Source organism: Hemiscyllium ocellatum, chromosome 12 (genome assembly GCF_020745735.1).
Source record: "Hemiscyllium ocellatum isolate sHemOce1 chromosome 12, sHemOce1.pat.X.cur, whole genome shotgun sequence".
NCBI classification, from domain to species: domain Eukaryota; kingdom Metazoa; phylum Chordata; class Chondrichthyes; order Orectolobiformes; family Hemiscylliidae; genus Hemiscyllium; species Hemiscyllium ocellatum.
Genome location: NC_083412.1, coordinates 72,043,288 through 72,056,222, shown reverse-complemented (window position 1 = coordinate 72,056,222; position 12,935 = coordinate 72,043,288).

Genomic DNA, 12,935 nt, shown 5'->3' with positions numbered 1-12,935 from the left:
AAATTAACTCTGTCTACCCCTGTTTATAATCTGGAGGGATTAGCAACATCTGTGGAGAGAAAAACAGAGTTCATCTTTTAAGGCCGATAAGATTTTTGAGAACTGAAGGGAGCTAAAGGCAGGGCTTTCCTGCAGTTGACAGAGGGGGAGGGGGAGAAGGAGTAAGTGGAATAAATGGTGAAGGTGTCCAGAGCAAAAGACAGAGGTCATACAAATGACAGTAAAGGAGAGATTGAGATGTAAAAGAGGTGTAAATGCTGGGTGTGAAAATGACTCCAGTATGTTGGAAGTATAAGTAACGAGTCATGGCTGGGGATTTATAATCCACTTTGGAGAACAGAGATTGTGTTCTGAAGTTGTTGAACTCATTGTTGAGTTTCAAAAGCGGCAAGATCCCTTCACGGTGCTCCAGTGACAAGTGACCCAATTTGATGGGGTCTCAGAATATCATGGATTGAAGGAGATTACAGAGATAAGAAGAGGAAAGGTAATGGCAGGATTTGAACATGTGGCCAGGATTTTATGACCTCAAATCAGTTAGGCCACAACATACTAAAATATAGCATGATGAGACTGAGCTGCAATGCAATGTCCTCACGCCTGCCTCAAATACCATGCAAGGCAAGCAGGCATGTAAATCACATGGTTGCCCTCCAGTTTTTTTATCATCAATTTATACCCATTAGGGATGGAACCTAAATACTGGCATTATCAGCATTACTCCCAGATACCATGAAAGAAAGAATAATGAAAAAACAAGCGGTTGGGCTTGTTAAAAAGATCCATCATATAGACTTTTTTTGATAGTGCACTTAATGTGGCATTGGAAGAGATCGGGCTGCCTTTAAATTGTACCCATGACTGACTCCCTGTTTGCCTTCTACTCTTTTAGCTACATATTATTTAACCTAAACTTGTGATTAATTGGCCACCTTTCATCTTGTTGTGATAAGCTGAGAAGAAACAGGAGCAAGTCAATCACTTATTTCATTCACTAGTGGTGCATAGACATTGCTGGCTGGCCAGTATTTATTGCTCAGGGGAGCATTAAGAGTGAACCACATTGATGTCACTTATAGTCCAGGCCAGGTAAGGATGGCAATTTCCTTCCCTAAAGGGCCTTAAGTTTTTCCAACAATCTACAACGGATTTGTGGTCAATCTTAATTCTATCTGCTATGGTAGGATTCAAAGCCAGTCCCCAGAGTATTGGTTGGGTCTCTGGATTCCTAGTCCAGTGACAATACCATAAGGCTATCAGCTTCCCATTGTTTGTTATTCTGCCTTCCTCATTTAAGGAAAACATAAAGATCCAGCCCATGGATGAAAATGTTCAAATTGAGCTGATGCTGAACCATAAGCCAGTGTAGGCCAGTGAACATCAGGGGTAATTTGTAAACTGGTCATGCTGTTTGTGGAGTAATGTGTTAACTGTACTATAAGAATAACGACTGAGCATGGTACTGTTTGTAAAGAGTTATTTCAAAGTGATATGAGATCACTTGGAACTGAAACCTGAATCTGTTTTGTTCCAGACGATGTCTTCCTTTATCATCCCTTGCACATAGTGATATTTAATAAATCCTGTTCAGGTATATTTACAAAAGGTCGATCTGAACTAACTAGAGTGTGAGGCAGGTACAAGGAAGCAAAATTTTAAGCTCAAGCTTCCAGAGGTTAGAAAATGAGAGGCCAGGAAGGAGACTTTGGGAATTAATAATCTGGAACAGCTAACAATGTGCATCAGAGGTTAGGCAGCAGATGGGTTGAGAGACAGAAATGGTTGAGATCACAGGCAAAAGAGTAAACGTAAAGCTCCTGTCAATATATGCCGGCACAGAATCTTCCAAAGCAAAATTTCATCTTAAATGAAGCACCAATGCAAAGTGCAGTCTGAGGAGCCCATCTCCAATGTATTAGTGAATCTTTGGCTACAATATCAACCAAATTTGCATATCGTGATGACAAGGAAAGGTATCACCCCACCCCTTGGCAATGTATCCCAGCAGCCTCAGAATATGAGACTAGCAGTTTTGCCCATTCCCTTTTATCAATGGATACTGGATTTTCCCTTGTCATATCACATTGGGCTAGCACACTGGAAATCAAGAAAAATACTCAAAGTTCCCCAATTGACCTGTCTTTTAGATCCAGGTTGACAGAAAGCATGGATCAAATTTCTGTACTTAACAAGTATTACAAAGTCTATTCTAGCTACAGATAAACAATTATGAGCTCCACCAGTTAAAACTGTAACTCCCTTATAAAATGTCTCTAAAGTACACATACAGACAGATGCAGACAAGCACACACAAATAAAAGGGTGTATGGGTATGGAGAAAGACTGGGATAGCAGTTTAGTGGTCTCAGAACTGATCATTGGCTTTACAGAGAAAGGAGGACATGCCCCTATCTATATCAACAGAACTGAAGTGGAGCAGGTCGAAAGCGTCATGTTCCTTGGAGTAATGATAACCACCAGTCTATCCTGGACCTCCCACGTGGATGCAACAATTAAGAAAGCACGATAATGCCTCTTCTTCCTCAGGCAGCTTAGGACATTGCATATGGACCCTCACCAACTTTTGCAGATTAGATTAGATTCCCTACAGTGTGGAAACAGGCCCTTTGGCCCAACCAGTCCACACCAACCCTCTGAAGAGTAACCCACCCAGACCCATTTACCTCTGACTATTGCACCTAACACTATGGGCAATTTAGCACGGTCAACTCACCTGATCTGCACATCTTTGGATTGTGGGAGGAAACTGAAGCACCAGGAGGAAACCCACACAGACACAGGGAGAATGTGCAAACTCCACACAGACAGTTGCCTGAGGCTGGAATCAAAGCCGGGACCCTTATGTTGTGAGGTAGCAGTGCTAGCCACGGTGCCACCCCATAGAGAGCATTTTATCTGTGTTAAACCATCTTGGTACAACAACTGCTCTCCCAGGTCTGTAAGAAACTACAGAAGGTTGTGTGCACAGCTCAGACGATCACGGAAGCCACCCTCCCATCTATGGACTCCATTTACACTTTTCCTTGCCACAGAAAGGCTGCCAACATCAAGAAAAAACCCTCCCATTCCCGTAATACCCTCTTCCAACCTCTTATATCAGGCAGAAGACACAAAAACTTGAACACTTAACAACAGGTTCAAGAACAGCTTGTTCCCTGCTGTTACTCGACTGCTAAATGGACCTCTAATTTCAAATGTAATGTTGATCTTGCTTTATGCACCTCCTGTGTAGCCATAACCTTATAAGCCTTGCTCTGTCTAAGCACACTATGATCTGTATGCACTTGTTTGCTTTCATCTGCCTGTACTATTCACAACATAATTAGGCACATGTGACAATAATAAATTAAATCAAATCAAATCCTGGCCATAGTGATCACCAAGCTGATCATTTTGGCTTGGTAGGTTCTTGGTAATCTTCAATCTTCCATTTCCAGGTACTTTTGTTTGCTTATCGCAAGCTCACAGCAACTTGTTTTACAATTAAATTTTCTTGGACATATTAATTTAAAACCACAGTTTACAGCACCTGCTGAGGAAAATAAACTGATTTTCTTTTTGCTTAAGGATTTTTGGAGAAAAACAGCACCTTCCTTTCTGGAGGTCTGACGGCTTCTGACCAATCATTCACAACTGTGAGCTGCTGAGCAACCTGGGAGCCAATCACATAGTTGTTGGCAAGCAGAAGACCTTTGTCGCCAACAGCTGGTCACCATTACACAGACCAATCAGCTACTTGTTCCCGGCTAAATCTCATTCCTTACCATCTTTGCATTCCCTTCAACCCCCATCATCACCTCCACTGGTTCCAGCTTCTGAGCAACTGAGTCATCTCCTTTGAACAAACAGACTACTGTGTAGACAGCCCTTACAATGACTGTCAGTCACTTGCTTTTCAGAAGTGCAGCAATCACTTTCACAACTTTTGGTCTTTAAAACAGTCCTTTTTCCATTTCAGTCTGCAATATAAAAAAAAGTTAAATAAAAAGAACAGAGCTGCTCTAACCCCAAGTAACTTGTGTTAATTTTATCTCAATTCTTTTTCTCTCTTTGTTGACCTTTGCCTTTCCTGTAATGTCATGGGCTGTGATTGACATCAGGAATCACTGGCAACTACTCACTGGTATGAGACATTAATGCTTGTTAAATGCCTGTGACAAATGACCTTGCTGCCTATACCCCTCTTTTCTAAATTAACTTAACATCAATTCTCGATCAGATATTATCCTACACAGGATAATTTGGTAGATAAAAATAACCTCCCAGAAAACAAAGGAATTTTCTGCAAGTACCAAAAGCTCAAAGTGCAGCTGTCAAAGGTGGAGGCATTACTCATTAACATTGCTGATAAAGTATGGTGTGAAGTTCAGGCTTGTGAATCCTGCTGACATCTTTTTGGCTTCAATTTTAAAATTGTCAATAGGACACAAATATTGGATTGTTTAACTGGCCCAGTTTCAGCGATTTAAGTCCCCTTGAGCCAAACTCGTCATCAACTCAGAGCTGAAGTCACGCAGTCTTTTTAATCATCTCACCTCATGTCAGTCAATTAATCAACAAACGAAGCACTGTGATACTTGCACAAGTAATCACTGTTCATGCAAAATGCTGCATTGAACATATGTAAGACACTGGGCAATATTCTTTTAACATTTATATTTAAGTTGTATTTAGTTCCAAATGAAGCTTAGATTCAGGTTCAGAGTACATCAAATTGACAAATGTCAAAGTCAACCTAGACATGAAGCCAGAAATACTAATTCCTTCATGCCCAAACAGGAAATAATTTGTTTCTATGCAGGTCCAAAGTAAAGTATAGTTAATTTTGAAATTAAAGCAGATCCCTGATTGACTTATTATAATGGTAGTAAGACATCCAGTTTTGTTCTGGTCAATATACCCAGGAACACACACATCCTATGGACAAATGAGAAGGCAGTCCAGGTTTTAGCAATTAACTGATGAATCCTCACCACAGCTCGTCACATGCACAAGTTGGACTCTTGGTCACTACAAGTTAGATTTGCAAAGACCATTCTCTTATCAGGTTGGCATCTACCAGGTCCATTGTGGTGGAGGAACAACTCAGGGCAGTCTAACACGAAAAGGCTCTTGTCTTAAACAAGATTTAATTTATTGCATCCGTAAGGTGCATGTCACATTGATATGGCGGGTGTTGTTACTAATATTGTGAGGGAGACCTAGATCTTCTTTCAGATTCAGAGCTATTCTCACCCAAGTCCTTAAGGCATCATTATATTTGAATCTTCAGCATTAACTCTTTAAGAACAAAGTACCTTACACAGCCTTAGTCAGTTTGGTCATTATCTGGTACTGGGTTGTTTCACACCTGGTATTTTGTCCCTTAGTCTACTTACCTTGATAAAACATGAACAGTCCTGTGTACCTTATATTCCTTGTATTAGGAATCCTTGATAAAAATGGGAGCACAAAAATCATATTTGTTTTAATATTTTTCCCACCCCATCACCATCATTATCTCTCCAACAGTATGGGGTACCTAAGTGCGATGAAGTCACCTGATATGCTGTGGCATGCCCAGCTTTGCTGGCCTTTAGCATTTAGTGTCTGAGCTGTCATCCCATTTCATCTGTAGTTATTGTACAAATGATTCCAATGGAAACTTATTCAAACTTCAAATTTTGTATTGTATGTATCAAAATTTGTTCTAATTAATTGAAAAGACTAAATCAATAATTGTCAGCACTAGACCTAAATTTTATACCCACTCCAGGTTGAATCAGACTTATAAAGATGGCATTCAATTGACCTGTATTTCTTCCTGACAAAATTTTCACCGAGTTCATTCTCCCTTATTTGGCCCTACCACAACCCATGTTCCACTGAAACCACAATTCGGAGTATTGTCATTCCATATTTGACCTGTACCTTGCTCTTCTTACTGGCCTGTAAATTTTGACTGAACGAAAACGCTTCTTGTGTTTATGTCCCCCTCTTTCTCTATCTTTTTCACACCCTCGCCCCAAAATGATTTGTCTGTTGTTCCAGCTCTGGTCTTATGCATTTCCCATCTTTGATAGCCTGATCTTCAGCTATAAAGATTCTATGATCTGGCATTTCATCTCAAAATGACTCTGTCACCTCCCCTCCTTTTCCTCTTCAAGGACTGCCCTGAAAGTCTCTTTGAGCATTCCTTTCTTTCATATCTCTTGCTTGGGATTCTTAATCTACGTTCAAGATAACCTTTCAAACAAAAGTTATTCTTGTTGACCTATTTAGAGCATTGTGTTGCTGTATAGATTATAGACCCTGTATTTGAACAACAAATTTACTCTGTCCAAACTTTGCCGAGGGAATCAGGTTTTGGTGGATCCACAAGGCTTGCAAATTTATGACACCAGGAGTTGAAATCAGAACATACTCTCGTTATACCGGTGTCTGAGATGGTCACAGATCCACAATCTTGATTCTTAAATGTATAACAACTTCCCAAGTAATTAGAAGAATATTTAGAAAGGGCTTTATGCATAATTATATCAGGTATTACACTGAGAGGAGGATGAGACATTCCTAATTAAGAGCTTACCTTGTCTTCTGAAGAAGTAATGCTAACTAACTTTACTGCAGAGTTTCTGGTGCAAGAACCAGGTGAACTAAAGTTGAGGTGATCCACAGAATGGAGAAAATTCAAACAACTGAAGAGAGGAAGATAGTTGTCCACATGAGCTGACATCAAATATTGCTGAGGGTTGGCAACAGCTTATTGTTCATTCATTTGTACCATTGTCAAGCATAAATTCATTACATAAATTTTTGTCTCTTAATATGCATCTAAATTGTATCTAAAATTACTTCACTGTCATTTTGATGTTTACATTAATTTTATAATGATTTACTGCTCAATTTACAGTCATCGTTACTAATACCTTTGCTATTAATGTAATTCAGCATTTTTAAAATACACTTTTTGACAATAGTGATAATGGTTATGCAGCCTATACACATGCAAACTTGAGGATTAGAAAATAAATAATCGAAAAACATAACGTCTTCTAATTAATATTCCTCATCTTTGTCAAGTACCTTACCTCACTTTTGTTTTCACACTTGGAGGATGTTTTCATTTGTTTTACGTTAAACAACCTCTAACAGAATGCATGAACTTCAAGAATGATCTACATTTATTAGGAAGAGTTCAAAATCTGAATATTGGTATCTTGACTGAAAATTAATTTCTCAAAATTGCTTCTGGACAGCAATATGACTGATTTTGTAACAATTTCAAAAATTTTGCTCTGAGAAGCAAAATAACACATTTTAGAAGTATGTTAATAATTGGCCACGTAAAGCTTGGATGATTGGTTAGATTCCCAACAGTGTGGAAACAGGCCCTTCAGCCCAACCAGTCCACACTGACCCATTTCCCTCTGACTATTGCACCTAACACTATGGGCAATTTAACATGGCCAATTCACCTGACCCGCACATCTTTGGACTATGGGAGGAAACCCACGTACACACAAGGAGAACATGCAAACTCCACACAGACAGTCACCCAAGGCTGGAATTGAACCTGGGATCCTGGTGCTAACCACTGAGCCACCATGCTACCCTATGATGATGCATTCAAATGTGTTTGGCTGCAGTGATCCATTGTATGCCTGTTTATTGGAGACTACCGAAGTTGGTGACTAAACAGAGGATGAGCATGATGGAGGACTCTTAACTATCCATATTCCTTCATTCCTGCCATTAGCTCCCAAAGCTCAGGACCCCCAAAGCTCCCGCTTGTCAGTGGCAATGGTTCAGATGATTCCTTTCCACCTGCATTTGTTTCAAATGTGCCTTGTGTATTGTGCGATCTTCTTGAGCAATCTGATTGAATAGAGGCACATATTGATAAGAAAATGTACAGTTAAATACCTGTGTCTAAAGACAATACCTTTACATTTTTTCTGTATTTTAAATTGTGAATTGAAATAGGAAAATAACTGTTTAAATTCAATTGTTGGAGAATTATTTCTTGATTTTTAAAGCAAATAACTGGGCACTCTTTGTAAGCATTGTTTACACAGCTGCTCGCAGTGGTTGGAGTGTAGTTTGCAGGTGAGCTGGAAAGGATAGGTGTGTATAAATGGAGATTTACCTGGCAAAATGAAGCTTATTGGTCTGTACACTAATTACCAGTTAATAATAATAAAGAGTTTCTGCTTGCCAACAAACATGATGGTAATTGAACAGCTTAGGACGGTGAACAGCTAAGAAGCCTGTAGATTTCCCCCAGCTCAGATGCGACCTGTTTATTGTAAAAGCTACATTGAGATGGAGAAATCAGTTTGTTTTTCCAAAAGAAATAATAATTCTTCTTCAATACAGAAACCTGGTCTGTCAAGCTGCATCTAAAATAAGGTAAATTGGGGAATTTTGCATACTTCTATCAAAACTTTTGTGATGATTCCAGGAATCGTGGAGCTTGCTTTCCAGTGTGGTACCCCAATGACGTGTGACTCCCAGTCTGGCAGTGCCTCAATAAACCTTGAATAACCAACTTCCAACAACAGGCATCTCTGTAATACATTTTATATTAAAACAAAATCCAAAGACAATTCTCACACACTTTTCTAAGAACCAATGACACAGAATCAAAGAAGCAGATAATGTGGAGAAGATATCAAAAGTAGAGGCAACAAGATGGAATTTAGAAAGGATATTAAAGGATGGGAGGAAGTGCATTGTTGGAGAAATTTATGACTATTTTAAAACTATTAGAAATTTGAATACTTTTGACCTTTAATTGATATACTCCTAGGAATATCCTCCTGAAGTATTGTCATAATGTTATCCTTAACAAAAATGCCACTCCCCCTTCTCTCTCTTGCCCCCTTTTCTATCCTTCTTTGAGGTTCTGTATCCTGGAACATTAAGCTGCCAGTTAAAGAACATTATGCGTTATTAGCTATCCATAAAATTCATTTAAATGCATTGGTTTTGTATTAGCATCAGCCCACTGTCCTACATGTATATGCAGTACCCAAAACAAGTAGCCTCAGTACCTCAACACCAAGACTGCTATTGAGTAATACGACCACATATGCTGCATAACTGAAGAGATTTTTCTAATGCTAAGTTACTGGCTGCATTGCAGCACAATTGGCATTCACTCATGACTATATGATGTGTGTTTAATGAAATCTGTGACAAGAAAACGGGTTACACTAAATGATTAATTAAAATAAACAAATTGTATGAAAATTGTAGCTAAACTATTCTTCAGGCTTTCCTTTAAGCAACCAATGAAGAAATGCTTTCTGAAAAGTGATCTGAAAATGACAAGAAACCAGATTTACAGTAATTTCAAGTTTGGCATAATTATTGCAGTTCTGTCAACAGATTATGCTGATTAAATAGAAATGTACATCTAATTCTTCGTAATCTAATCATATTGCCTCAGGAATATGTTGTTAAATTCAGTAACACAGATGATGAAATGTGTCTCTATCTTGTATTGTCTTATCATTTATGTATATTGTACAGATCTCTTGCAAAGTAGACTTTCTTCTTGGATAATCTTTTATTGAAGAGTTGTCCTCTGGAGCCCAGAGCCGTGACATTTCATTCAACCAGAAACAGCCGTGCTGCCCTGAAACTGCTCATGGAGGTTTGCAGCAAATGTGTTCTCCTGTCAGAACTGATTATAGCGTATTTTGTTCCTGGCACAAATATCACTGAATTATTATGGTAGTTTAATTCCAGTTCATAAGAATGAGCCATCGCTTTTGTCACCAGTCTCTTGGATGCCAATGTGCCAAATAGTCAAGCCCACCTTTAAACCTTGATTGCAATCCAATTCTGAGACCCAGTGCTCTCCCTTAGAATCAGATGCTAACTAAAGACCGAACTCCTTGAATAGTAGCCAAGAAAAACCCCACTAATATGGTTATCCCTGTATTGCAGGCGTTTTGTAAGATTCTCTGCATTTGTTTGCATTCAGACTCCTAGTGCAAATAAGGGAGAAAGATTTCTTTTGTGGTGTTTCAAAATAAGCTGTAAATGCATCCCTTATACTAGTGACTGAATTTGTTATAAATAACTCACAGAAAAAAATGTTCTTCTCGACATTCACTCACGAGTGGTTGTGCTCCTTAAAAGTAAGTACAAAACATAATTACAAATTTTCAATATGGTCTAACAAAATTAATTTCTCCTAAATACAGTCATTTATCTTTTCACTTTTTCCCCTTTCTCAGTATTTCTCACTAGAGGTGACAGTCAAGCTGCTGTCAAGCTTCCAGCAGATGATACTTAAATAAGTGTACTGCTGACAATCATTGTAAAATGCCTAACGGTATCTTCGTGTGTAACCTACTCACTTCTTTAATTCTTTCCAAATTCTTTCTTGGGAAGAACCTGATTTCTGTTCTAACAGCTGTACATGACCAGCTCCTATGGCTGTATTTGAAAATTTTAAGAGAATTGAATGACCAATTGATTGAAATTAGTCCTTGGATAACATCAGCATTCATCACTTGATCTGCTGACACTGTTTGTACCCAACAGACAGTTCACCCAATTGAAGAAAATATTTCACTGTGAGATGAGTAATTTTGCTTAATTTCTACTATCCGGAACTGAGAATCTTCGTTCTTGTGGATGTAGGTTTGCTCACTGAGCTGGCAGGTTCATTTCCAGATGTTTCGTCACCCTGCTAGGTAACATCTTTAATCAGTCTCAGGCAAAGCACTGCTGATAATTCCTGCTTTCTATTTATATGTTTGAGTTTCTTTGGGTTGGTGATGACATCACCATAGGAAATGACATCACCAACCCAAAGAAACCTAAACATACAAATAGAAAGCAGGAATTATCAGCAGAGCTTCGCCTGAGGCCAGTTGAAGATGTTACCTAGTAGGGTGACAAAACGCCTGGAAGTGAACCTTCTACCTCAGCAAGCAAACCCACATCCAAAACCTCAACCTGAACTACAAATCTTATCAAAACTCGCTAATCTTCGTTCTTCCTATTGGATTGTGCTCTCAACTTTATTTGTTCTTCTGGGATGAGTATCATTGCATCATAAAGCTTCAACTTTACTTTGAGGCTTATTTTGTGTCACTGTCTTGAGCCACTTTACACAGATCTGTGAAGCTCATCATGTTGCACAAGGCACCAGTTCTATCTGACACTTCACATTCACTTGACACTCTCCTTCTACAGTCATCCTACTTACAGTCACAAATAAGTTATCACCTTTTGACCTGATGATGCCAACCTGTAGTATGATGTACAGTGATTTGTCAGTATTTGCATTTGATATTTCTTCAGTAGCTATCTTTATAGGCTTGCTTTGTTTCTTTCTTGTGCAGTGATTTGGCTTTCTGCATTTAGAGCACTGCTTTCCCCACAGTAGTCATGTTTTTTTTATTGTGTGTGTAATGCTTGATGCAATATTTACATTCTACGCTCTTTCTCTGATCTTTCTGCTGGTTCTTTTCCACTCTGTTACACTTGAACAGCCTGGAATGTCTCTGAGCATAATGCAAAGCCTCTTCTGCTTTTCCATTAATATTCTGTAGCTGATGATGGATAGTCACAAAATGTGTGCACGTGTTGCTAGCTTTCTTCACGTCTCTAATCAGACATACTCTTGCAAAAGGATCACATAATCTAAGACAATCATATCTTTAATGAGATCATCTTATAGTTGTTTAACTCACAAGATTAAGTTAGATGTGTCAATGCCATTATATTATGATAAGTAATCTCCCTATCCCCCTGAGCTTTGCTGTTGAACACATATCATTCATAAGTGTTATTAATATGTGGTTCAAAGAGCGTCTCAAAACTCTTCAAAATGTCACTCATCTGGTTTCTCGACTCTTCAATGCGATCTTCAATGTGCAGCAACTTTTCTTCAAGAAATAACATTTATCATCATTATTTGCTCCATCACTTTATTTATACCTATAAGTATCTAATACTTTTATTCCCATGAGACTGAAATATAATTAATTATGTCTCATATCTCCTATCCTTTCCACAGAAGCAGGGAATGAAAAAGTCAGAGCAGTTCTGAAACCCTAGCATTTCAAAGTTCCAAACAATATTTTTAATTCTTTCCAGTTTTATTTTGAAGTAGCTAGTTCTATTGCAGCTCTGAAAATTCGCTCAATATTATCTTCACTCTCTTTGATGTAATATGCCTTAATGGTTACTACTACTAAAGTGAAAGTAGGGACATGACTATGGTAAGCCAGCCAAAAACACTGTGTTCAACTGTCTTTCTACAAACATAAGTCAATGTTTTGCCACCTGGCTTACCAGCAATGGCCATCAGGTAAATCTCTGAAAGTAGAAAAAGGGAATTCCGTCAGAATTCATATAGAAGCAAGGGCGCACACATTTTTCTCCTGGTTCCACAGGGATAAAGCCTTTTAAAAAGCCTATAAACTTCGTAAAAATGCATTGGGGCTGCTGAGCAGTATAGCTCCAGCACTACTTTCAGGAAAGTACCAAATTGATCATAAGACTTCATCAAGAACAGAGAGGCAAAGTCAAGGTATAAGAGAGAGAACACAGGTCTCTGAACACATCATCTATCCCATCCTTAAAGCGCTGCTTGCCCTGCAGAGACTGTACTTTGGAGTTATCACTCATCTTTTTCAGAATTCATTCACGAGATGTGGGCATTAATGGCTGGGCAGGCATTTATTGCACCATGATCTGGGTGGCTTGCTTGGCTATTTCAGAGGGCAATTGGTTCGTCCCCATTGCTGTGAATCTGAGATTATATGTAAGCCAGAACGGGTAAGGATGGTAAACTTCCTTCAAATGCATAGTGAACCAGATGGCTCTATAACGAAAGTGGTATATAATCGCCATTAGGCCAGATTTTTATTTAATGCTGATTTCATGATCTGGCGTGGATAGACATG